General features: G+C 38.3%; 1 pseudogene; it reads left to right on the top strand.

The window, feature by feature from the left end:
• Nucleotides 1–27049, top strand: part of LOC145947739 (uncharacterized) — a 33610-nt pseudogene extending 6561 nt beyond the window's left edge.
• Nucleotides 27050–27454: the final 405 nt, after the last annotated feature.

Below are 27454 nucleotides of genomic sequence, written 5' to 3'. Positions count from 1 at the left end.
TACAACACACACGCATATACATACGTGCGCGTACACATACACATACACAATTACACACATGTATCCATATATTAATTAATTATAGTTTATAAACAGTTTTAAATTAAAAAATTAAAAGTTTTAATTACAATGCAGTTTTAAATAGATTATAAACCCAATCATAATTATATAAAAATAATAATAATAGTAATTATTAGCAGTACTAATTTGAAATGTTGGTAACTCAAGATTATAAAAATAGCATTGATTGCATATTGCCATATCAAAGAATTATTATTATTATTATATTATTATGATTATTATTATTGGTTGCTGTTGTCATATTATTATATTATCATTTTCATATAGGATATTCTAAAACCACCGATTAAAAATTTCATAATAAATCCGTAGTTTTAAAAAGAAAATTTTAATATAAAAATTTGGAGGGGCTACTTAAAATGAGAAACGATTAAAGTTTCTCTCCTGCAGCTTCGATTTTTATATTACAATATTTCTTTTAAAATATTCTATAGAATCTGTCATTAAAATTTCTATTGATGGTTTTGGAATAATCTATATGTATAATTGTAAAAAAATTGATCAACACTTAAAATGTTAAAATAACATTTTTTATTTGTTACTATTTAACTTAAGTAACATGTTAAATTTACATTATTTTCTTGTTAAATTAACAAAAAATAGTGTAAATTTTACATGTTACTTATGTTAAATTTACATTATTTTCTAGTTAAATTAACAAAAAAGTAGAGTAAATTTTACATGATACTTATGTTAAATTTTTCATTATTTTCTTGTTGAATTAACAAAAAAATAGTGTAAATTTTACATGTTACTTATGTTAAATTTACATTATTTTCTTGTTGAATTAACAAAACAATAGTGTAAATTTTACATTTTATTTATGTTAAATTTACATTATTTTCTTGTTAAATTAACAAAAAAAAGTGTAAATTTTACATATTTCTTTAGTCAAAAGTTTGAATTATTACATCTGTCAAATGTAAAAATAACATTTCTTTTAAGTTAATTTTTACATTAAAATTATGTTAATTTTACATAAAATTTATTTCAAATTAGTTGGAGTTTACATTTATTTTGTGTTAAAATATTAACAGAGTATTCGTGTCATCATTTAACATATCCGTATTATGTTAAATTAACACAAAAATTTCTGTGGACCGTTTGGGACAGGTGATATCTGTTAAATTTAACAGAAATTTTTCAACTGTGTAGTCGCTTTATATTTATATCTTATGTTACTTTTTAAAATAAAAATTTTACGATTTTTTAAATAAAAAAACAAAAATAGAAACTATAATAAAAAATATTTTACTTTTTTTTATGAAAAACAAAAATAGAAACTATAATGAAAAATAAACAAAATCACAATTTAATATTATTTTTTAGAAGATATTTGACATCGTTTTTCACAAAACAATTTTTTTGAAAAGATTTTCAAGAAGTTTCGGCGGGCCGCAGTTTTTTTGTTGGCGGGCCGCGTGTTTGACATGCCTGATCTATTTATTTCGACCACTACTTACCGCTAAAGCCATCTATAGGAAAACGGCGGAAGCAAAGTTGTACACCTATAACATATTATTTAAAAATTAATTAGCAAATTAACGCTTCATTAATATTTTTTGACAGAAATCAGCTGATTAAAGCGTTAATTTGCTAATTAAATTTTGAAATAATAATATGTTTTAAAAATTAAAATAGTAATATGTTTTAAATAATATATTATAGTTCTTTTAACTCAATTAATATTTTTGACAGTTATCAGAGTTGATTTCTGTAAAAAATATTATTCAAGTTTATAAAGTATTATAATATATTATTTACAACATTATTATTTTAATTTCTATAACATATTTTTATTTTAAAATTTAATTAGCAAATTAACGCTTTAATCAGTTAATTTCTGTCAAAAGATATTAATCGAGTTTAAATAAACGTTATATTATTTTTTTTTAAATATTCTTTTTAATATAAGACCGAAGAATGACGTGCGCGCTTGTGTTTTTCTTTAGTCCCTTTCTGAAAAAGGCATATTATTGATTTTTGAAAGTCTCGAAGTTCTCTTGAAAATCTTGAAACGTATTGTTACCTCTCTTCCGCGTTGCCGATTGGTTCTGTCATTATGCGCTTATTTTGTGAGCGGCTGTCATTATTTTGACAGTTGTGTGCATCGAGCAGTTAATTGTGTATTGAAAGTTATGTGTATCAAAAGATTTTGTGTATATAATTGCAATTAGTTTGCGAGTAAATTGTTAAAATCTGAAGAACACGTGTTTATTAATTTTGGGATTGATTGGTCTCGATTACAGTTTTTCAGTTAGAAAGGAAAAAAACATGCAATAACTATACTTTGTAAAATGGAATAAAATTGAAAATGATTGTTTAGTATCGCAATGCAATTATCTGCGAATTTTATTAGAGAAAATAGATTGCTTTAGACTTAAAGAAATATATTGGAACTTTGAGTGATTTATATATTGAGTGATTTATTTATATTGTTGCAATAGCAATTATCTATCACTAAACCAATGCAAGCAAGAAGATGTTATAAAGTATTTTACAGTATTTTATATGTATAATTAAATATATGAAATGTATATAAATATTAATCATTTTTAGTAGAAAGATGAAATATGTCATGGGAATAAATCTGGCAGTAATGGCAATAAATTTAGCAGGAAAGAATGAAAATTGCGATAAAGTTTTGAAATTATTTAGTATGTGTTATTATATATTTTATAATTTTTTTGAATTCTTATAATATATAAAATATTATATATATATGTATGTATGTATGTATGTATGTATGTATGTATGTATGTATGTATGTATGTATGTATGTATGTATGTATGTATGTATGTATGTATGTATGTATGTATGTATGTATGTATGTATGTATGTATGTATGTATGTATGTATGTATGTATGTATGTATGTACGTGTATGTAATATGAGAATTTAAATATCTTTTTTGTACGTTTGCAGGTAAAATAATGAAGAGTGTGAAAAGTTCTAAATCACGACCTTTATTTTATGATTAATTAGCACAAGGTAATTACAGGAATTATTAATATTTACTTAATTAATAATCGCATTAAAAATAAATTTGTTAATTATAATAATATGTTGTAAATAATATATAATATATTATAGTACTTTAATTGCGATTAATAATTTTTGACAGAAATCAGCTGATATATAAGTATCAAAAATATTAATAGAGTTTAAAGTGTCATAATATATGTATTATTTAAATCATATTATTACTTTATTTAATTTTATTTTAAACAAATTGTTATACTGCTAATTGACAGCTTGTCCATGCTACGAATATAATCATGCTACATATAATAATCAAGTTTAAAGTATTATAACATGTTGCGACTTATTATTTCTATTCATTGCTTCTCGTCATCACCTGTTAAGTAGATATCAAATATACGCGGTATACATGTCACGCAGGCTCAAAAAGCATTATAATATACATTGCATGCGCGCGATAAATACGTGGCAGGATCAATATATTAATAAATACCGCGTGTCGGACTTTCTTCTTCTTCGCGAGCAGTCAAGCCGACAAGATCGAAGTTTCACATCATGTTCATATAAATCACAATCGTCCCTCTTTATTAAATTCCCATCATAACATATTATTTAAAACGTATTATTATTTTATTTTATTTTATTTTGGACAAACTGTCAAACTGCTAACTGCTAACCCTCGTATTGACAGCCTTTCAATGCTACAAATATAACACGAGTCGACAGAGCCAATCAGCATTGCGGGAAAGAGGCAACAAACTTCGAGACTTTCGAAAATCGACTTAATATGCCTTTTTTAGAAAGGGATTAGTACGCAGCCCGCGCTGATGCGCGCGCCTTCTTCGGCTTATTAACTAAATTACTAAAAATTTCAATAATATACTTATTTTTTAATATAAAATTCAATTAATAAGCAATCATTTATGTCAAAATAAATTTGTTTAATTTTTGCTTCCTCATAGAGAAAGCTTTGTTTTTGTGAAAAAATTTTTTTTTAGATTTCTATGCCAATGTGTTTAGAATGTTCTAAAACATCGAAAAATAACATTTTTAAAAAATGTCCGTATGTGTGTGTGTATGTATGTATGTGCCCACCTATGTTTTTTTTAATTTAAATATCTCAAAAATTATTTGACTTGCAGCGCTCCAATTTGGCATACAAGTAAAGTAGAACAACACTTTTATTTACTGTCATTTTTATAAAAATGTATACACTGTTTTATTTTTTATAAAATTTTGAATTTTTTGAGAAATGTCTGTAGTTACTCTAACTTCCGTAAATAGGGGAAGGAAGAAGAGATGGGACTAGTATGGCGTTGGTAAGGGTAGGAAATATGGAGGTTAAGAGGGAAATAATGGAGAAGAAAAGAAGATTGAGGGGGAGAGAGGAGAGGATTGAGGAAGATCTTACGTGGAAAGAAAGAAGGATGATGTGGAGATTAGGAGAGATCGCTAGGGGGGAAGAAAGAGAGGGAGGGAGGGCGTGGGTACGATATGGAAGAATATGGATGAGGGGTAAGTGGTGGAGGTGGGATGAGGTGAGAGAGGAGCTGAAGGAGGAAGGGGGAGAAGAAGGGAAGGGGGTAGAAAGGAGGGGTGGGGACGAGGGGGAAAGGGAGGTTGAAATAGTGCAGGAGGCAAAAAAGGAAGGGAAAGAATGAGTAGGAGAAGGAAGGTGGAAAGGGGAAAAGGTAGAGAGAGAGGGGTATGGAGAGATGGAGAGGTGGGGAGAGTAGGGGAAGAAAGTAAGAGCGAAGAAGAGGGAAGAGAGGAAGGATGGAAAGTGGCATTCTGGAATGTAGCGGGGCTAAAGAATAAGGATGCGGAATTCTGGGAAGCGATAAGGGAATGGGACGTAATGTTCTTGTTAGAAACATGGGTAGATGAAAAAGGGTGGGAGAAGATAAGAGGGAGGTTACCTGTGGGATTTAAATGGGAGGTGCAATATGCGAGGAAGAAAAATAGGAAAGGAAGGGCAATGGGGGGAATAGTAGTAGGGGTAAGAAAAGGGTTAGGAATAGAAGAAAAGGGTGGGGCGGATAAGGAAGGAATGATGGAGGTGATGATAAGGAAAAAGGGGGAGAGATGGAGATTGGTGGGTGTGTACGTAAATGGGGATTTAGAAGAGAAATTAGGAGAGATGAGTGAGTGGACGGAGGAGGAGGGAGGTGGGATTAGAACGATAATAGGGGGGAATTTTAATGCTAGAACAGGAGAATTGGGGGGAAGGGTAAGGTTAGGGGAGGAGGGAGAAGAGGAGGGAAAGGAAAGAAGGACGAAGGATGCAAAGGTGAATGGGGAAGGGAAATTGTTAGTGAGAAGATTAGAGGAGATAGGGTGGGCAATTGTGAATGGAGGGGTAGCAGGAGATGAGGAGGGGAGCTGGACGTACATGGGGCCGAATGGGAGATCAGTCATTGATTATGTGATTGTGAAGGAGGAGGTGAGGGAGGAAATTATGAGGGTAGAGATAGGAGATAGGATTGACTCGGACCACATGCCGGTAGTGGTAAGGATCAGAGGGGAAAGAGGAGGATTGGAGAAGAAGGTAAAAAAGAGGGAAAAGAGGTGGAACTGGTCGGGAGAGGGGAAGAAGGAATTCAGGGAGAGGTTAGGAGTGATAGGGGAGAGGCAGGGAGATGAACAAGAAGAGAGAGGGGTAGAGGTGGAGTGGGGGAGGATGGAAAGAAAAATACAGGAAGTGCTAAGTAAGGGAAATGGGGGGGAAAGTAGGGAGGAGAGAAGAAAAAGGGGAGGGTGGTTTGATGAGGAGTGCAGAAAAGATAAGGGGGAGGTGGCAAAGGAGTTGAAAAGATGGAAGAGAAGAGGGGGGGAGGGAAAGGAATATAAGAGAAGAAAGAAGGAGTACAAGGGATTATGTAGGAAGAAGAAAGAGGAGGAGAATGAAGAATGGACTAGGAGGGCAGTGGAAGCGAGGACGGAGGGGCAGGTATGGGAGGTAATTAGGAAAGAGAGGAGAAGGGGGAAAGGAGGGGGGGGAGAAGGGATTGAGATGGAAGAATGGAACAGTTATTTTAGGGATTTATTAGGGGGGGTGGAGTCAAGAGTGGTGTTGGGAGGAAGCAGGAGGATAAGGGAGAAGGTGGAAGATCAGGAAGATCAGATAGAGAGGGGAGAAATTAGGAGGGCGATAGGAAGGATAAAAGATGGGAAGGCGGTGGGGGTGGATGGAATACCAGGAGAAGTGTGGAAATATGGCGGAGAGGGGCTAGAAGAGTGGGTGTGGGAATTATGTAATAGGATATGGAAGGGGGAAGGGTGGATTAGAGAATGGTGTGAGGGGTTGGTGATACCAATTTTGAAAAGAGGAGAGGGAAGGGAGGTCTCAGATTACAGGGGAGTAACGCTGGCGCCGTCGTTATACAAAGTGTATGCGACGGTGTTAGCAGAGAGGCTGAGGGGCGAAGTGGAGGAAGGAGGGATGGTGCCACCGAATCAAACGGGGTTCAGGAGAGGGATGGGGACAGTAGATAATATTTACGTTTTAAACTATTTGATAAATAGACAGATAAGCAGGAAGGGAAGACAAATGGTACTATTTTTTGTGGACCTGAGGGCGGCGTTTGATTCGGTGGACAGGGTGAAATTAATAGCGGCGTTGAGAGGGAGGGGGGTGAAGGAAGGGATGGTAAGGAGATGTGAGGAGTTAGTAGGGGAGATAGGATTCAGGGTTAGAATAGGGGAAGAGAGGGGAGAAAAGTTCTGGACAGGGAGGGGAGTGAGGCAGGGGTGTCCTCTGAGTCCGCTGCTGTTTAATATGATGATGGCGGACTTGGAGGAGGAGATGAGGAAAGGAAGATGGGGAGGAGTGAGGTTGGGAGAGGATAGGATATACACGCTAGCGTACGCGGATGATGTGGTGATGATGGCAGAGGATGAGGGGGGAATGAGGTGTATGATGGAAAGATTAGGTAGATATTTGGAGGGGAAGGGGTTGGAGTTGAATGAGAGCAAGTCGAAGGTGATGAGGTGCAGGAAGGGGGGAGGGAGGCTGAAGAAAGCTAGTTGGTTTTGGAAGAGGAAGAAGTTGGAGGAGGTAAAGGAGTACAAGTATTTAGGCTATGTAGTACAAAGGAATGGGGGGCAGGATGGACAGGTGTGGGAGAGGAGTAGGAGGGGGGCAGCAGTATTGGGGCAAGTATGGGGGATAGGAAAGAGGAGATTTGGGGGTAATTGGGGGAGGAGAATATGGCTTTTCGATGCGTTAGTGTGGACGGTTTTAGGGTATGGGGTTGAGATATGGGGGTGGAAGGAGAGAGAGGGATTGGAAAGGGTGCAGGAAAGATATATGAGATGGTTGTTAGGAGCGGATTGGGGAACGCCGGGGTATATGATAAGGGAGGAGCTCCAAAGGGAAAAGTTAAGATCAAGGATGGGAAGAAGAGCGTGGGGATATGAGAAGAGGTTGGAGGAGGGTAAGGGAGGGGGGTTGGCGAGAATATGTTTAGAGGAAATTAAGGAGAAGGCTAAAAAGGGAGGGGAAATGTCAGAGTGGGAGAAAGAAAGAAAGGAGTTTTTTGAGGGTAAAGGGATGAATTTAAGGGAGGTGGAGGAAAGAAGGGAAAGAGGGGAATTTAGATGGGAGGAGGTTGAGGAATGGGAAAAGAAAGGACAGAGGGAGGAGAGAGGGGAAAAGATAGAGAATTCGGTATATAATAAATGGTACAAGCAGGTAAAGGGGGAGGGAGTACCGAAGTATCTGAGGAAAGGATGGACGGAAGGAAGGTGGCAGAAGATGGCGAAGTACAGATTGGGGAATGGGATGAGGGGAAACAGATATTGGGAGAAGGAGGAGGAAAGGAGGTGTAGGATATGTGGGGGAGGGGTGGAGACATGGGAACATGTATGGGAGGAATGTATGGAATGGGGAAGGGGGGAAAGCTGGCAGGAAATGGTGAGGGAGGTACTGGGGGAGGAAGGGGAAGGGGAAGTGTGGGTAAGACTGTTGGAGGAAGCTTGAGGGGGCGGGGAAGGCGGTGAGGGGAGAGGGGGAGAGGGAGAGAGGGAGAGAGAGAGAGAGAGAGAGAGAGAGAGAGAGAGAGAGAGAGAGAGAGAGAGAAAGTGGAGGAGGGAAGGCGGAAGTAGCCGGAAGCGGAGGTCCAACATTAGAGTAAGCTAGTAATAAGATTGCGTAAGATAGGAGGGGGAGGGTGAGAGTGTGTGTGGAGGGGTAGTTAGAGCGTAAAGAGAGAGATGAAAGAGAGGTAAATTGTGCGAAGAGATAGGGCGAGAGTAATGGCGGAGTTGCGTGGCGTTTTGTTTTTTTGTATATTGTATAGGCTAAGTCATAGGTTAAGGATAGATTATAAGTGGAAGTAAAGATTGTGTAAAGGTTTGGGACCGCTCCTTAAGTGAAAAAGCGCCTTGTAATCCTCAAGTGGGGCAGCAATAAACGTTTCTAATCTACTCTAACTTCCGTAAATTTTAAGATATCGGGATAAACTTTTTTTATGTAAATAGACTATTATTAAAGGATTGTTGGTATTGAATTTGACGAGAATCGGTTAAAGGGTTTATTTTTTATAAAATTTTGAATTTTTTGAGAAATGTCTGTGGTTGCTCTAACTTTCGTAAATTTTAAGATATCGAGATAAATTTTTTTACATAAATAGACTATCATTAAAGAATGGTTGGTACTGAATTTGACGAAAATCGGTGAAAGGATTCGATTTTTATAAAATTTTAGATTTTATGAAAAATGTCTGTGGTTGCTCTAATTTCCGTAAATTTTAAGATATTTAATAAATTTTTTTACATAAATAGACTATCATTTGAAGATGTTTGGTGTTGAGTTTGGCGATGATCGGTGAAAGAATTCATTTTTTATAAAATTTTGAATTTTTAAGAAATGTGCATTTTTATTTTTCGCAAATTTTGAGTTATCGAACTAATTTTTTTTACATGAATAAAGTACCAATAGGATATTTGGTATTAAATTTAACAAGGATTGGTGAAAGGGTTTATTTTTTATAAAGTTTTTATAAAATTTTTAAAAAATTAATATGGTTATTTTATTTTCTGTGAATTTTGAGATATTAGACAAATATTTTTACATAAACTTTTTTACATAAATAGAGTATCATTAAAGGATGTTTGCTATTTAATTTGATAAGGATCAGTGAAAATTTTTTTTTTTTTTATATAATTATCAATTTCGAAAAATGTTTGTACATGTTTTAACTTTCGTAAATTTTGAAATATTGAACTTATCGAACTTTTGAAAATATCATTAAAGAATGATTGATATTTAATTTGGGGAGAATTTTTAAAATGGTTTATTTTTTATAAAATTTTTAATTATTTTAAAATTTAAATAATTTCTTGAAAGTTCTGAATAAAATATCATTAAAGCATAATTGATATTAAATTTGTTGAGAATTTATTTTGATTGTAAATTGACAAATTATACAACATTCAGAACACAGTAGCATAAAAATCTTAAAAAAAATTTTTTTAAGAAAATATTTTTTAATTATATATGTATAGGGTTTGCTGGTATTGGAAAAAATTGTGCAAATTTCCATTTGCACATTGTTTCCTCACCATTTTATTTCGCTAATTAAGATGGTTTTTCAATTATGGCTTCCTCATAGAGGAAGCTTAACTTGCACATTGCCATAATTGAAAAGTTATCTTAATGAGCAAAATAAAATGGTGAAGAAGCAATGTGCAAGTTAAGCTTCCTCTATGAGGAAGCCATAATTGAAAAACCATCTTAATTAGCGAAATAAAATGGTGAGGAAACAATGTGCAAATTTCCATTTGCACAATTTTTTAAGTAATTATTAACATTCAATATTAAACATTTAATTTTTCAGTTATTATTTCAAATTATTATAAGTTATAAAAAATTATATTAAAATTTATTTATTTATTTATTTATTTTTTTATTAATTTATTAACTTATTTATTATTAATAATTAATTTTACTAACGGATTGAATTTGCAAGCTTGTATCTGTATGGTAGAAAAATAATATGCAAATAATGTACTATTAAAAAAAATAAGCGATGAATTGTTGGCTCTTTATATTAAACAAATAGGAGCCTGCAAATTCTTTTATTTAATATACATAATAGAAGTCTACGCCCTATAGAGTCCACGGCTACAAAGCATCAATTTTTAATATTCTAAAAAAAGCCAAAAATTTATCGCTTGTTTTTTTGAATAGTACGACAGTACATTGTTTGCAGAATGTTTTTGTACCAAGGAGACACCAGCGCACACATTTTTTTATTTAATATACATAATATAAGGATGCGCCGCTGCGCTAGTGTCCGCTGCGACCCAGTGTTGATTTTTAATATTTAAATATACGCTCATCGAATGTTACGCGAATATATATTTAAAGAAAGGACGAGAAATAAATTGAAACCATATTCAATCCGCAATAAAAGAATATTTAAAGAAAAAAGAAAAGAGAATAATCGTCCTAACTTCCTACGAAGTCCCGGTCGACCCGAGGATCCTCATCCTTAATTCGACGCAACCCCAGTGCCTTGCTCGAGGCACACAACAGCTTGTCTTAAAATATTAAAAGTCGACACTGTCGCCGCAGACTCTACGCTGCGCATTCTTAAATTATGTATATTAAATAAAAAAAATTTGCAGACTTGTATTCGTTTGGTATAAAAATAATCTGTAAACAATCTTTGTATTAAAATCATAAAAGCCTGCAACTTCTCTTATATAATATATATAAATAAAAAAATTTGCAGACTTTGATTCGTTTGATATAAAAATAATCTGTAAACAATCTTTGTATTAAAATTATAAAAGCTTGCAACTTCTCTTATATATAATATATATATATATATATATATATATATATATTATATATATAAAACATGTCGTGACCTTACTTAATGATATGTAAATCGCGATCCTAAAATTTCGAAAAATTTAATTATTACCATTGTTAATTAAAATCTATTATAATGTTAGATAATGCGTTTAAAATTATATGAAAACATTAATAAAATAATGCTCAGTTCGATAATAAAATATATTTAAAAAAGACATGGTAAAACCTTAACGTTATAGTATCTAAATCGCGACCTTAAAATTTTGGAAAATTAATTATTGCCGCTAATAAAAACTTATTAAAAAATGAAAAAACGCGTTTAATAATAACAAAATATTATCGAATATCGAAATAATATCGAAAATAATGAAATAGTCCTACGAGAGGTAATAAAAATATTGAAAAAAATCTATTGTCATGTATCTTATCTGTAATATATCTTAAAGTAACAAATAATTAATTACAAAGTAAAAGATTCAAAAGAACGATTAAGATATATTGCAGTAAATTAAAATAATTAATTTACTGCAATATATCTTAACATAACAAATAATTAATTTACTGCAATGCATATGCGTATATATCTTAAAATAATTAATTTAATTTTTAAAAAAAGTGTGCAAATTAAAAATTTGCACATTGCTTTCTCAACATTTTATTTCGCTCACAAAGCTCTTCGTCAGAGGAAGCTTGTTTTAAAATTAAATCATAATTATTAATATATAATAGTTTGGCTTCCTCATAGAGGAAGCTTTATGAGCGAAATAAAATGTTGAAGAAGCAATGTGCAAATTTCTAATTTGCACACTTGTTTTTTTTTCTTTATTTATCTTAAATTTTTTTTGTTTTTTATTAATACCAACCAACCTTTAATGATAATCTATTCATGTAAAAAAATTTAACCCGATATCTTAAAATTTACGGAAGTTAGAGCAATCACGCCCTTTTTTTTTAAATTTAAAATTTTATAAAAAAAGAATCCCTTAACCGATCCAAGCCAAATTCAATACCAACTCACCTTTAATAATAATCTATTCATATAAAAAAATTTAACCCGATATCTCAAAATTTACGGAAGTTAGAGCAATCACGCCCTTCCGTAGATGGATACATACATATACACATGTATACGGACATTTTGTAAAAATATGATTTTTCGACATTTTAAAACATTCTAAACACATTGACATCAAAAATTGAAAAAAAATTTTTTTCACGAAAACAAAGCTTTTTCTATGAGGAAGCAACACGTGATATTATAACGTAAGATATATATAGGATTCGACCCTAAGATTAGGAAAATCAATTATCTCCGTTAATGATTAGAACATTAAATGAGAAAGCGCATTTAAAAATATAGAAAAACAAAGTGGCCCTTCGTTCGATTATAAAAAATATTAAAAAACATGTGACTTAATGTAACGTTATGATGGCTAAATGGCGATCCTAAAATTATGAAAAGATTAATTATCGTCACTAATGATTTAAGCTTTTTTAAAAAATAAACTAACGTGTTTAAAAATATAGGTGGTGTATGTTAAAATGTTCCTTCGTTCGATAATAAAAAATACGTGACATGACATAACGATATGTACTCGACTTTAAAATTATAAAGTAATTTATCACTGCTATTTGCTTTAAACTTATAATCTTAACTTATAGTCTTAACTTATAGTCTTTGACATTTTAATATTTTATGCAACTTTGTTATATATGTTTAAAGACTTCCGTTTCCGGTTGCGTGATAGAAGGTTGAAGTGCTATCAGAGTGTGTGTTTTGAGTGGATATTAGAGGTAGGAGGAAGAGAAAAGGTGAGAGAGAGTGAGTCAGTGAGAGTCTGGAGTGAGTGCATGCAGGGGGAGTGCAGGCGAGTTGGGTGAGAAGGGAAAAGAGCGGTGAGAAGGGAGTAAAGTGGTGCAGGTGGAGTGAGTCAGCAGTTAGGGAGATAGGTCAGGGGTGCAGGGGGAGAGGAGGGGAACTAGGAAAGGTGAGAACAGGTGTAGAGGGATCGGAGCAGGTGTAGTAGGTATAGGGAAAGAGAAAGAGGTAGGTGGCGCGAGAAAAGTCACTAGACATAGAGTAAGGGAAGTATAGAAGGGAAATGGATGAGGTGCAAAGAATAAAGAATGTTGAGAAGAGGGTGAGAAGGGGTAGCACGGGGACGCCGGAAGAGGTTTTGAAAAGGAAAAGGGATGAATTAAAAGATATAGGATTGAGAAAAGAGATGGAGGAGAAAGGGGATTTACAGTGGATATTTAGGAGAAGTAAAAAGGTGATAAGATCACCAGAGACAGAAAGGAAAGAGGAGGCAGGAGGGATGGGGGAGAGATTAAGAGAGATGGGGAGGGAATGGAAGGAGGAAATAATCAGAGAGATGAGAGAGATGAGAAGAGAAATTAAAGAGGAGATTAAGGAGGGAATAAGAGGACAGGAAGAAATAAGAGAGGAGATAAGGGAGCTGAAGAAAGAAATGGAGGAGAAGGAGAGAAGGTGGGGGAGGGAGAAGGAGGGGTTGGAGGGGAGGATTATAGAATTAGGAAAGAGAGTGGAAGAATTGGAGCTGAGGAAGAGTGGGGAGAGGAGGGGGGAGGGGAAGGGAGAGGAGATGGTTGAGATGAAAGGTAGGATTAATATGATGGAATGGAGATGGGAGAGGAAGGAAAAGGGGGAAAAGAGAGGGAACATTATAGTAAAAGGTATAAAGGGTGGGGAAGGAGGAGTAAAAGGGGAAGTGGAGAGAATATTAAAAGAGATAGGGTAGAGGGGCCGGTGGGGGAGGTGAGGAAAATAGGGGAGGGGAGGAGAGACTAGTATGGCATTAGTAAGGGTAGGAAATATGGAGGTTAAGAGGGAAATAATGGAAAAGAAAAGAAGATTGAGGGGGAGAGAGGAGAGGATTGAGGAAGATCTTACGTGGAAAGAAAGAAGGATGATGTGGAGATTAGGAGAGATCGCTAGGGGGGAAGAAAGAGAGGGAAGGAGGGCGTGGGTACGATATGGAAGAATTTGGATGAGGGGTAAATGGTGGAGGTGGGATGAGGTGAGAGAGGAGCTGAAGGAGGAAGGGGGAGAAGAAGGGAAGGGGGAAGAGAGGAGAGGAGGGGACGCGAGGGAAATGGAGGTAGACATATTGCAGGAGGCAAAAAAGGGAGGGAGATAACGAATAGGAGAAGGAAGGTGAAAAAGAAAAAAGGGAGAGGGAGAGGGGGAGGGAGAGATGGAGAGTTGGGGAGAGGAGGGGAAGAAAGAAAGAGCGAAGAAGAAGGAAGGGAGGAAGGATGGAAAGTGGCATTTTGGAATGTGGCGCGGCTAAAGAATAAGGATGCGGAATTCTGGGAAGCGATAAGGGAATGGGATGTAATGTTCTTGTTAGAAACATGGGTAGATGAAAAAGGGTGGGAGAAGATAAAAGGGAGGTTGCCTTTGGGATTTAAGTGGGAAGTGCAATATGCGAGGAAGAAAAATAGGAAAGGAAGGGCAATGGGGGGAATAATAGTGGGGGTAAGAAAAGGGTTAGGAATAGAAGGAAAGTGCGGGGCGGATAAGGAAGGAATGATGGAGGTGATGATAAAGAAAAAGGGGGAGGGATGGAGATTGGTGGGTGTGTACATAAATGGGGATTTAGAAGAAAAATTAAGAGAAATGAGGGAGTGGATGGAGGAGGAGGGAAGTGGGATAAGAACGATAATAGGGGGGGGGGGATTTTAATGCTAGAACAGGAGATTTGGGGGGAATAGTAAGGATAGGGGAGGAGGGAGAAGAGGAGGGAAATGAAAGAAGGTCGAAGGATGCAAAGGTAAATGGGGAAGGGAAATTGTTAGTGAGAAGATTAGAGGAAATAGGGTGGGCAATAGTGAATGGAGGGGAAGCAGGGGATGAGGAGGGGAGCTGGACGTACATGGGGCCGAATGGGAGATCAGTCATTGATTACGTGATAGGGAAGGAGGAGGTGAGGGAGGAAATTATGAGGGTAGAGATAGGAAATAGGATTGACTCGGACCACATGCCGGTAGTGGTATGGATCAGAGGGGAAAGAGGAGGATTGGAGAAGAAGGGAAAAAAGAGGGAAAGGAGGTGGAACTGGTCGGTCGAGGGGAAGAAGGAATTCAGGGAGAGGTTAGGAGTGATAGGGGAGAGGCAGGGAGACGAACAAGAAGAGAGAGGGGTAGAGGAGGAATGGGAGAGGATGAAAAAAAAATACAAGAAGTTCTAAGTAAGGGAAATGGGGGGGAAAATAAGGAGGAGAAAAGAAAAAGGGGAGGGTGGTTTGACGAGGAGTGCAGAGAAGATAAGGGGGAGGTGGCAAAGGAGTTGAAAAGATGGAAGAGGGAAGGGGGGAGGGAAAGGAATATAAGAGAAGAAAGAAGGAGTATAAGGGATTATGTAGGAAGAAGAAAGAGGAGGAGAATGAAGAATGGACTAGGAGGGCAATGGAAGCGAGGACGGAGGGGCAGGTATGGGAGGTAATTAGAAAAGAGAGGAGAAGAGGGAAAGGAGGGGGGAGAAGGGATTGAAATGGAAGAATGGAACAGTTATTTTAGGGATTTATTAGGGGAGATGGAGTCGAGAGTGGTGTTGGGAGGAAGCAGGAGGGTAAGGGGGAAGGAGGAAGATCAGATAGAAAGGGGAGAAATTAGGAGGGCGATAGGAAGGATAAAAGATAGGAAGGCGGTGGGGGTGGAATCCCAGGAGAAGTGTGGAAATATGGCGGAGAGGGGCTAGAAGAGTGGGTGTGGGAATTATGTAATAGGATATGGAAGGGGGAAGGGTGGATTAGGGAATGGTGTGAGGGTTGGTGATACCAATTTTGAAAAGAGGAGAGGGAAGGGAGGTCTCAGATTACGGGGGAGTAACGCTGGCACCGTCGTTATACAAAGTGTATGCGACGGTGTTAGCAGAGTGGCTGAGGGGTGAAGTGGAGGAAGGAGGGATGGTGCCACCGAATCAAACGGGGTTCAGGAGAGGGATGGGGACAGTAGATAATATTTACGTTTTAAACTACCTGATAAATAGACAGATAAGCAGGAAAGGAAGACAAATGGTGCTATTTTTTGTGGACCTGAGGGCGGCGTTGGATTCGGTGGACAGGGTGAGATTAATAGCGGCGCTGAGAGGGAGGGGGGTGAAGGAAGGGATGGTAATGAGATGTGAGGAGATAGTAGGGGAGATAGGATTCAGGGTTAGAATAGGGGAGGAGAGGGGAGAAAAGTTCTGGACAGGGAGGGGAGTGAAGCAGGGGTGTCCTCTGAGTCCGCTGCTTTTTAATATGATGATGGCGGACTTGGAGGAGGAGATGAGGAAAGGGAGATGGGGAGGAGTGAGGTTGGGAGAGGATAGGATATGCACGCTAGCGTACGCGGATGATGTGGTGATGATGGCAGAGGATGAGGGGGGAATGAGGTGTATGATGGAAAGATTAGGAAGATATTTGGAGGAGAAGGGATTGGAGTTGAATGAGAGCAAATCGAAGGTGATGAGGTACAGGAAGGGGGGAGGGAGGCTGAAGAAAGCTAGTTGGTATTGGAAGATAAAGAAGTTGGAGGAGGTAAAGGAGTACAAGTATTTAGGCTATGTAGTACAAAGGAATGGGAGGCAGGATGGACAGGTGAGGGAGAGGTTGAGGAGGGGGGCAGCAGTAATGGGGCAAGTATGGGGGATAGGAAAGAGGAGATTTGGTGGTAATTGGGGGAGGAGAGTATGGCTTTTTGATGCGTTAGTGTGGACGGTTTTAGGGTATGGGGTTGAGATATGGGGGTGGGAGGAGAGAGAGGGATTGGAAAGAGTAAGGAAAGGTATATGAGATGTTAGGAGTGGATTGGGGAACGCCGGGATATATGATAAGGGAGGAGCTTCAAAGGGAAAAGATAAGATCAAGGATGGGAAGAAGGGCGTGGGGATATGAGAGGAGGTTGGAGGAGGGTAAGGGGGGTGGTTGGCAAGAATATGTTTAGAGGAAATTAAGGAGAGGGCTAAAAAGGGAGGGGAATTATCGGAATGGGAGAAAGAAAGAAGAGAGTTTTTTGAGGGTAAAGGGATGAATTAAAGGGAGGTGGAGGAAAGAAGGGAAAGAGAGGAGTTTAGGTGGGAGGAGGTTGAGGAATGGGATAAGAAAGGGCAGAGGGAGGAGAGATGGGAAAAGATTGAGAATTCGGAATATAATAAATGGTACAAGCAGGTAAAGGGGGAGGGAGTACCGAGGTATCTGAGGAAAGGGTGGACGGAAGGAAGGTGGCAGAGGATGGCGAAGTACAGATTGGGGAATGGGATGAGGGGAAATAGATATTGGGAGAAGGAGGAGGAAAGGAGGTGTAGGATGTGTGGGGGAGAGGTGGAGACGTGGGAACATGTGTGGGAGGAATGTATGGAATGGGGAAGGGGAGAGATCTGGCAGGAAATGGTGAGGGAGGTACTGGGAGAGGAAGGAGAAGGGGAATTGTGGGTAAAATTGTTGGAGGAAGCGAGAGGGGACGGGGAAGGAGGTGAGGGGAAGGGGGGAGAGTGAGAGAGAGAGAGAGAGAGGGAGAGAGAGAGAGGGAGAGAGAGAGAGAGAGAGAGAGTGGAGGAGGCAGAAGTAACCGGAAGCGGAGGTCCCACATTAGATTAAGCTAGTTGTAAGCTAGTTATAAGATTGCGTAAAGCCTAGTCTACAATGGCAGTAAGCAGTATAGAGTAAGCAGTAAGCAGTAAGCAGTATGAAATGGGAATTGCCCATTTCGTTACTCCCGGTCTTTACATCCACTAAAAACAGTATACTCTCTATTCTACAGCCTTGTTATTGCCATTGTATACTGTTTTTAGTGGATGTAAAGACCGGGAGTAACGAAATGGGCAATTCCCATTTCATACTGCTTACTGCTTACTGCTTCTTACTCTATACTGCTTACTGCCATTGTAGACTAGGCTTAAGATAGGAGGGAAAGAGCGAGAGGGTAAATGGTGCGGCGAGATAGGGCAAGCGTAAGGCGGAGTTGCGTGGAGTTTTTGTATATAGGTTAAGTTATAGGTTAAGGATAGATTATAAGTTTATGTATAAAGTGTATAAAGGTTTGGGACCGCTCCTTAAGGAAAAAAGGCCTTGTAATCCCCAATTGGGGCAGCAATAAAATTTTCTAATTCTAATTTTAATTATATATGTTTAAATTTGACATTAAATTTATTTTGTTATAAAACAAATTTTTAAAAATTATGAGGAAGAAGGAAATATCGAAAAACACGGCATTTTCGAACAATCTGATTACATTGTTATAAAGTACATTAAAAATCAGTACATTCAAGTACAATAAATTTTTATTTAAAATATTTTTTATTTTTTACCGTTTCGATAGTATTGAAAAATATAAAAATTAATCTATATCTTTTATAATTAATATCTTTAATAATATCTTTATTAATATCTCAATTTTTTTCTTTACAAAAAAAAGATCGCATATTATAACTGTCAAAAATATTAATCGAGTTTCTTTCTTGCCTAAATGTCGCGAAATATATTTCACAAAATAATCGTCCGCGATAACGAGATATTAACACCGCGATTTCATACAACATCTTTACAACACATTTAAACTTTGTCACTGTTAAGCTGTCACGGTACGAACTGTCATTCTCATAACTGTGGTCTCGATCGCTCGGAATCGACCACCAATTACATACTCGGAAAAACGGTAACAATACGTGCGATATATTCGACTTCGAACACGCACTTCACGGTAAACATGACTTTTTTTATTAAATAGATAGAGAGATATAGATATAGATAGATAGATAGACTACACTACGCAAAACAATTAGGAGAGCGCTTCAAAACTTGCAAATTTGTATGTATATAAATATATAATATATAAAATATTAAAGGTTTAAATATTATTAAAGTTAATAATCTTTAAATATTTTATTTAAAGCTAAAGAAAATACAAAGAATAGACAACGAAAAAAGATGGAGAGAAGAAAAGAGATAGAAAAAGAAACAAAAAGAAAGCTATTATTTAGAAAAAAAATGAGAGAGAGAGAGAGAGAGAGAGAGAGAGAGAGAGATGCAAAAGTATAATAAACAATGTCATAAATTTTATGCTTTATTTCCCGAACAGTGTCCTTATAATAATGTGTAAAAATAATTTATACTTTTAAATAAGTATTCTATTAAGTTGGCTAAAAAGTCATTGCGTTTTCTTCTATGTAAATGAGAGGCGAATTTTTCATGGGAAACAAAAACTTTATTAAATAATATATTGGTAATACAATGGTTCAATCTTTTCTTCACCAGACTCAACACCAACTGTATTTTCAACAAGCTGTTTCAGAGGTTCAGAGATTGGTTTAAAATGCCTCTCCAATGCATCGTCCTCCTCCATTTTACCAGTTTTCAAGAAACGATATTTTTTACGGATTGAATCGCTCGTTTTCGCAATCTCTAACACAATCTTTTCACGATCGTTATTCATCATGTTGCAATTTAGACGTTGCTCAATCAATGCATCGAAAGCGACTAAGTACTTTGCGGTATTGCAAATTCATTAAATCCTTTTCTGTATCGTCCATTAGTCAGCGGACTGTCCTTGTCAATCGCTGCGAATCCATATTTATGTTGCCAACATTTCTGACAAAATGCACGAAAATTATTGTAAGACATATCTGTATTTACGTGATCGTTGTACACATGTTTCAAGTTTGTCCCATCTTGTTTAAATAAAATTAATAAGTTTGCATTGTCACGTACAAGATGCTTGGGTATCTTGGCATACGTTTGACAAAGATAGAAACAGTCGACGCTCGAGTGTCGCCCCATTGCAAAGTACTCTCTTATCGTATCTTGCTTGTCACATGCCACGTCATCAAAGATAAAAATGGAATTCGGAAGCGCCTCACTCGGTGGAATGACATCGCTATTATTAGAGAATGTAAAATAACCAATTTCTTCTATCGATGATAGCAAATTTTCCAAATATCGATATTTCGGTTGTTGAAGCGATTTCGAGTATACGTACACTCGAAGCAAACGCCGTGCGGGCTTTCTATCAAACTAATCAATGCGTTAGTTTTACCACAATTCGAAGGACCGCAAATGATTCCGCGTATAGTATTCGGCAGTATGTTTCCATGTCTGCGTATTTCTTTTTCCGACATCAACCGTGTTTTATCGTCGAAATTTGTAACTTTGATTATCGTCGATTGCTGAACGAACCGCATGTTTTCTCTCGAATGAATGAATGAGTCATGGAGAGCCTATTTATAGCTGCGCGGAACCATGAATCACTCAGTATCGAAAAAATGTTTGTTCTGCTAACAAGTGCTTCCGATATTCACGGTTTAAGCGCCGAACAGCTGCAATTTGTACCAAAAGCATTTTTATTGCGATATGAAAATCACATCCACTACGTGTGGGACAAGCTTCCGGAACACATAAAGGCGGATCCAGAGATTCAGACCTGTCGTCGATGTTTCAAACATTACAATCGACAGTGGCAGCAAACGCACATCGACGGTCCAGCGCCAATGATAAAGGATTGCAGCGAATGTCAACGAAAATAGGTAGTGGTCTCTTTAATCGCGCGATAAACGCGCTTCCGATAGAATTACATATTCCCGGCTATCAGTTTTGCGGTCCGGGGACTCATTTGGAAAAGCGATTGGCTAGAGATGATCGAGGTATTAATCCATTGGATGCCGCGTGTCGCGAGCACGACATTGCATATTCTCAAAGCAACGCCCTCAGAGAACGATACGTTGCTGATAATATACTCGCTGCGAAAGCGCGAAAACGTATTACTGCGAGAGATTCAACTCTTGGTGAAAGAGCAGCCGCTACGACTGTTTGGGCAGCTATGAAAGCAAAGACAAAATTCGGTATAAGGATGAATGTGCAAAAATCTTTGAAAAAGAAGAAGAAACGAATACTGCCTGTAGCGAAGCGTGGTGGTATCTTGCCAATTTTACCATTGTTGGGAGTTCTCGGTTCGTTGGCCGGTGGAGCAGCGGGAGTCGCAAAGGCTGTGAATGATAGCAAGGCTGCGCAACGTCAGCTTGAAGAAATGCAACGTCATAATCGCGCTATGGAAGGTCGTGGAGTTTATCTCGCTCCATACAAGCGTGGACAGGGATTCTCAACTAAGAAAAAAAAAACGTAAAAAAAAAACGCTAAAAATGCCTGTGGGTGTAACAACTAATGTACAATTAGAACAACTGGCAAGACGTATGCATATACCATTCTTTAGAGGTGTTTTCATGCGCAATAATTTACCGATAAACGGTGTGCGACAAAATGAGAGCGGTATCGTCAATTTGGACGACGTTGATGGTCCCGGCACTCATTGGGTAGCATATGTAAAGAGGGGAAATCGATCAATATATTTCGATAGTTTTGGTAATCTACGACCACCCAAAGAATTGGTGCAATATTTAAATGTTACGAAAATAGAATACAATCACACATCCTATCAAAATTATAATCAGAATAATTGTGGACAATTGTGTTTACGATTTCTTCAAACGGTTGATATAAAACCTGTCAATCCATCATCACGATTCAGTTTGACAACATGTCGCTAACACTAACGTTGACTGGCAAAAGTAGCGTTCTCGCTGTAAGCTACTTTCCAGCTATAGATTTATCGAATGGTGATTATGAGCTCGGTTTAACAGATTTTGGAACTTATCATACGATTCCGAATGTAAATTCTAAGAATAATAAATTTTACTTTGATAACGATGACAAGGAAATTACAATACCCGAAGGGTCATACGAAATACATGCTATAGATGAGTATCTGAGACGTGCAATTTCACAATATCCTTCCAATAAAGAGCAGAATGAAGATGCAATAGCGCTTCGCGCCAATCATAATACTCTAAAGAGCGAAATCAAATGCATCTATAGAATAAACTTTAATAAACCATACAATATAGGATCGTTGTTGGGATTCTCGTCGAATCGTATATTGCAACCTCACAAATGGCATGATTCGGATTTACCTATAAATATTATTAGCGTGAATATTATCCGTATAGAATGTAGCGTCACCACTGGTGCGTACAGTAATGACAAGCGCGTACACACGATACATGAATTTTCACCGAGCGTGCCGCCAGGATATAAGATATCGGAAACGCCTGCACAGATCATTTATCTCCCGATTGTCGTACGGAGCATTACTGATCTAACGATACGCATTGTTGATCAAGAAGGACGATTGTTGGATTTTCGAGGAGAGGAAGTTACTGTAAGATTGCACGTACGGCGTCGACAAAATTAGCGTGTGATGCTCGTGCTAAATGATACGGAGCACGTGAGAGATAATAATTTTACGAGGGACATTACGAGGGACAATACTTTTGCGAGAGCAGCTGCGGCAGTGAGCGACAATAATCAGAGATCTCGTTACACTAAAAAGAAACTCAGCGCATTGAATCGCGAATTTTTAAAATCATTGGGATTCATCGTACGAAAAGATGATTGATATTTTGAATATTGGTGGTGAACCAGTCTTTGATGATCGTATCGTCAAGGTTGAGACACATACATACAATCCATATGCTAACACATCGCTTGGACATAGCGACGAGATACGGATACCTATACACCACCAGGATTTGTACACGTTGCCGTGCGAAAGCTTTTTGTATGTCGAGGGAAAGTTGATGACATCTAAAATAGATGCAAATGAAACGATGATATTAACAAATAATTGTGTTGCGTTCATGTTTGATGAAATTCGATATGAACTCAATGGTGTGGAGATTGATCGCAACAGAAACGTTGGAATAACTTCAACGATGAAAAATTATGTTTCTTTAACAACTGAGAAAAGTAAAATCTTGAAGAATGCTGGATGGGATATGACACATAATGGGTCATGTAATGAAATTTGTATGTTCAACTTTTGCGTGCCGCTCAACATGCTATTGGGATTTTGCGAAGATTACAAGTGTGTTGTGATTAATGCTCGCCATGAATTAATTTTGATACGTTCGCGCAACGACAACAATTGTCTGTATGGACCTGCTGAAGCTGCTATTGAATTACTCAAGATACAATGGCGTATGCCTCATGTACTATTGAATGAGGTCAATAAACTGTCCTTGCTACGAGCATTGGAAAGCGGGCAATTCTTAAACATGAGTTTTCGCGCTTGGGATCTATACGAATTTCCTCTGCTACATAGTACAACCAAGCATTCATGGACTGTGAAAACTGCTTCTCAGCTGGAAAAGCCGCGATATGTGATCTTTGCACTGCAGACTGGTAGAAAAAATATTATGACAAAAGATGTTACTGTATTCGATCATTGTAAATTAGCCAACGTAAAGCTGTATCTAAACTCGGAATCTTATCCCTATGATGATTTAAATTTAGATTTTGAAAAAAATAGATTCGCCCTCTTGTTTGATATGTACTCTCGTTTTCGCAAATCTTATTACGGGTGTGATATTGAGAATGTACTAACTATCGCGAAATTTCTACATTGCGGTCCTCTCGCAGTTATTGATTGTTCGCGACAAAATGATTCTGTCAAAAATTCTACCGTGGACGTGAGAATAGAGTTTGAATGTAAGGAAGATGTACCGGCAAATACTACAGCATATTGTCTCATCTTGCATGATCGTGTTGTCGAATATTGTCCTTTGTCCAACGTAGTTCGTAAAATTACATAATCAGCAATTATCCCCTCCTCCGATGTAATATAAATGATTGAGATTTTTAACAATCGACATCAGTCGTCCAACATTCTTGCAACAAAATGGTTGTACCGACGTTTGTGGATCTGCAAGGATTTATTCTCAATAAACGATTTATCGTGAAGGAAGCGGCGATTCTGAGAAGAGGATTCATTGTTTCACATTATTTTTTCGCATGCCCCGTACCATGGGGTGTGCTCATAAAATCGGAGAGACGTCAAGCCTCATGGTTGACTCGAAATCATCATGGATTGCAATGGGAAGATGGAAACGTTCCATACAGCATGGCTCAGCCTTTGATTACAACAGCTATCGCTGGTATGATACAAGAAGAAGAAGAGTCATCCTCTCTTGTGTACGTAAAAGGTCATGAAAAGCGAGAATGGTTAACCGATATAATGGACGATGCGAGAAACGGTTTCATTATTGAGACCTTGGATGCAAACTATGAAGATATTCCTACATTAAACAAATTAGATACTACCTATAGCCTACGTTGCGATAAACATGTAAATTGCGCTTTAGAAAATGTATTTAAAATATTTAATTGGTGGTCAAATCATCGCAATGATTCACCACACCTTTTTTTTGAATAAATTAATATTGAAATAATATTATCTTTGTTCGCTCATTTTCCTCATACGCATACAAGTATTATATGTCCACACGTGTTCGTATTAATTTCAGCATGTGACAGCATTCTTATGTTATAATTTTTTAAATGTAGTCGATTGAGGTTTGAATGTGGTTGATTGATATTCGATCGAGGTACGAACATGGTTCGAAAGTGGTTCGAAGGTGGTTGATCGATGTATGTACGTGGTTCGATTGATGTTCGATCGAGGTTGATTGATGTTCGATCGAGGTTCGAAGGTGATTCGAAGGTGGTTGATTGATGTTCGATCGAGGTTCGAAGGTGGTTGATTGATGTTCGATCGAGGTTCGAAGGTGGTTCGAAGGTGGTTTGCATATTATAATTCGTTTTATGAACAGACGTTGACTTTAATTTTTATGCTAACTTTTGTCTTTTTATCAAAAGTAACTTTATATTTTATCCTATGTAACATTATATTTTATCTCCTACTTTTCCTACCGAGAGCGGGTCTGTCTCCGCGATATTCGTCATAAAGTTTTTAGCGTTTGTGCTGTTAAGTAAAGTAAAAAAGAGTGGAAAAAAAAAAAAAAATGACTGGAGATTTTCTGCGCCGTACGCTCCCCGAAATAGTAAGTTGTACAATTTATTTAAAACTATTGTACAGAATGTTGCAATATGTTTAGATATATATTAAATATTCATATTTTTCAGATGATCTATAACATTGTGCAAAATTTACGGCCGCAACACATGGTGGAGCAAGGTTTAACTGAACGAGAGTGGGTGAGAATGCTGAGGTGGGAACATCGACAAATGTTTGCAGAAATGTGGTTCGAAACTGCAGAGGCGCGGGAAATGGATGCCAATAACAATTGGCTATGGGAGAACATGTATGCTCTTCGGGAACTGTTTGGCCTAGAGCCATATCCACCAGAACCTGTGGTGGAAAATTGGATCTAGTAAGTATTTCTTTTTAATTATAAATTATTAAATTAATTAATAACAAATTTCTGTTATGCAGGAGTCCCCGCCCAGCCGTCGCCTCCGCTTCGCGCAGCATCTAACATTCGGCCGCCTCAACATATCCAGCCACTTAAAGTTCATATTTTATATTATTGCATTATATTTTAGATTTTATATTAATTTATATTTTATATTACATTTTATTTTATATTATTATTATATTTTAAATTTTAAGTTCACACACACACACACATTTTGTAAATACACACACACACACATACTCATTTTATAAATAAACATTATTTTAAATATTTAAAAAAAAAAAAAATGTATTTATTTTAGAATAGGTCCTCTCTCCTTTCCTCCTATTAAAATCTTATTAATTAAAATTACTATAAATATTATTTTAAAAAAAGTCTCTCTTACGAACTCCTCTCTCTTTGCGTTCTCCTTCGCTGCATCAGCTCTCGCGCTCTCCATCGCCTCATCATCTCGCGACCGCTATCTCTCTCGCTCTTGCGATATCTCTCTCGCGTGCGCCTCGCGCTCTCCTTCGCTGCATCAGCTCTCGCGCTCTCCATCGCCTCATCATCTCGCGACCGCTATTTCTCTCGCTCTTGCGATATCTCTCTCGCGTGCGCCTCGCGCTCTCCTTCGCGTCATCTCGCTACCTAACCATCTCGCACTATCTCTCTCGCTCTTGCATATACGTCTCGCTTGCATCATCTCTCTCACGTGTGCCTCGCGCTCTCCTTCGCGTTCCTCTCTCCCCGCGGACCCCTCACCCATAAAGCTTCACGCGGTCTTTCGCGGTTCCTCTCTCCCCGCGGATCCTTCGCAGACCCTAAAATCGCGGACGCTCCCCCTCCCCGCGGACCCCTCGCGGACCCGGCTCCAAAATCGCGGACGCTTCCCCCTCCCCGCGGACCCCTCGCGGACCCGGTACCAAAATCGCGGACGCTTCCCTCTCCCCGCGACCCCCTCGCGTTACATCGCGGTACATCGCGGACGCCTCCCGCGTGACGTCATTCCCCCTCCCCGCGTGACGTCATTCCCCCTCCCGCGTGACGTCATTCCCCCGCGCCCTGGGTTCCCCTCGCCCCTCACTCCCCCTCATTGCCCCATAGTTAGAACTCTCCTAGTATCACTACTAACAATTGTGTTGAAACATGTAATAAAGGCAGACACACATATGATATACTGTTATCTATGCGCTTCGCTTCGATACTTTTTGATACGCGTGCAAAGCGATAGAATAATAGAAATATATGATGTTGTCTTTACAATATATTGAACACAATTTTTATTCGCTTTTTTATTGCCCTGTAACATGTATAACGCTGTCGGTAATGGCAGAACTACAATTATCGATAATTATCGACAATTTTAGTTCCGCACAGATGAGGGCGCAAATCCGTTGGAGTTCGACCATCCGACTAGGATCCCCTTAACTCGCTCGTGCACTCTTTGGTGTGCACGCGCTACAAGCTCCATGGGCGGAAGACCCGCCATCACCGAGGTCGCCGCATGCGACACCGTCCGGTAGCCGCGGACGACGCGGATGGCCACTCGGCGCTGGACCCTTCGCAGGGTATCTCTTATGCGCCTCGTGGCCACCGCCTCGCCCGCCCACACCGGTGCCCCGTAAAGGGCCACCGCATTGACGGTGTTTGCGTAAAGGCGGCGCACACGATCGTCTGGTCCTCCTAAGTTTGGCAGCAGCCAACTAAGGGCCGCTGCTACCCTATCCAGTTTCACGGCCAGACGATCAGTGTGGTCGATGAATTCCCGTCCAACTGGACACCCAAGTACTTCATACTGTTCTCCAGTCGGACGGGGATGTCATCCATCCTGGATATGAGTCATTGGTGGTCTCCCATGGAGGCCATCGTGAAAGAAGATGGCCTCCGTCTTCTTGGGAGCCACACTTAGGCCCATGTTCCGTATGGATCGCACGACTTGCGCCATCGCGAGGTTCGCCATCCTGATAGCTTCCCCCCAGTCTTCTCCCCCAGCTAGCAATAGCGTGTCGTCTGCGTAGCAGACGACATTGCAGCCGGGGGGGAGGGTAGTCCGTAATATGCGGTCATATGCGATGTCCCACAGGAGGGGTCCCAGAACGGACCCCTGCGGGACATCGCAATGCATCTCTCTCTCCCGTTGGGTACCGCTCTTGTCACGGTACCCCAGGCCCCTATTCTGGAAATAGGACTTGACAACCTCCACGAGATATTGAGGGACGCCATGGTATATCAGGGCGTCCCTTACCTTTCCCCAGGGCAGGTTGTTGAAAGCGTTGGTTATGTCTAACGACACTGCCGCCAACACCCTGCTCTC

Source organism: Prenolepis imparis, unplaced genomic scaffold, assembly GCF_030444845.1.
Source record: "Prenolepis imparis isolate NDT839.2.m4 unplaced genomic scaffold, iyPreImpa1.0 SCAF_133, whole genome shotgun sequence".
In the NCBI taxonomy this organism is placed as follows: Eukaryota; Metazoa; Arthropoda; class Insecta; order Hymenoptera; family Formicidae; genus Prenolepis; species Prenolepis imparis.
The sequence above is the reverse complement of the archived record's forward strand: the minus strand, read 5'-3'. Positions and strand labels throughout refer to the sequence as shown.